We start from the raw sequence: 1235 nt of genomic DNA, 5'->3' as shown, positions 1-1235 counted from the left end.
TGTGGCCTTGATTTTTGTCTCTATGTGAAATCAAAGTCCCCCTATGCATGCTTCTGTGTGCAGATGAATCGACCTAGAGAACTTCTCCAGATTTGGATTTAATAGGTCTGGGGTGGGCTTGAGAGTCTGCTTTTCTAATAAATTCCTGGAAAATACTGATGGTGCTGATTCAGGAACTGTGCTTGAAGTAACAGAGGCCCCCAGCACGACTCTGGTCAGTTACCTCTGTGGACAAAGTGGCTTTACCTCTCACTCTCTGTTCACATGCTCTCTTTTTTTTTTTTTTAAGATTTTTATTTATTTATTTGACAGACAGAGATTACAAGTAGGCAGAGAGGCAGGCAGAGAGAGAGAGGAGGAAGCAGGCTCCCCGCCGAGCAGAAAGCCCAATGCAGGGCTTGATCCCAGGACCCAGGGATCATGACCTGAGCCGAAGACAGAGGATTTTACCACTGAGCCACCCAGGCGCCCCACTCTCTTTTTTTTTAAAACTAGAAAGTTCCTTCTTGAGAGTCCTTTTAAGTTTTGGCTATGAATCCCAGGCTCTTTCCTATTCTGGTAAAACTGCACTTACCCAGTGTTTTAATTAGGACAGAGTATGGCTTAAGACAGAGAAAAACCCAAAATAACTGAAGCTTAAGCTAGGTGAATATTTGTCACTCACATAAAGAGTCTAGAATTAGGGAGTGTAGGGCTATATGGTGGGTCCATAATTGTCAGGGACCTAGTCTCCTTACATTTGCTGCTCTGTTTTCCTTGGTGGGTCACCTCAAAGTTTAAGATGGCTGCAAAAGTTCCAGCCATCACATTCACATTCAAACTACCAGAAAGAAGAGTTAGATTAGGAAAGGCAAGCCTTTAAAGATGTCCTAAAAGTTACAAATGTCAGTTCTACTTACATCTCACTGCCTAGAACTTAGTCACATGTTCACTTCTAGTTGCAAAACTGGTTGGGAATTCTATTATTTATTCTAGGTGGCTAGATGCTACCTAAAACTTGGGGGTTCTATTGCTAAGGGAGAGGGGAATTGATAAGTGACAGTCTGTCATAATCAAAATGTAGTTTTCTAGAATCTTGAGGTATTCCCTTAATCTTGAATCCAGAAAGCGGGTGGGTCATGGACAGTGGTGGAGAGAGGAACAAACGACCTCTTTGCAAAGTGGCAGCCTTGGAGCTCCAACAAACATGAGCACAAATTTTTGACAAAGTATCCCAAGAGGAAACTATGTCCTCT

This window comes from Lutra lutra, chromosome 9, assembly GCF_902655055.1.
Source record: "Lutra lutra chromosome 9, mLutLut1.2, whole genome shotgun sequence".
Lineage (NCBI taxonomy): Eukaryota > Metazoa > Chordata > Mammalia > Carnivora > Mustelidae > Lutra > Lutra lutra.
This window is presented reverse-complemented; position numbering follows the sequence as displayed.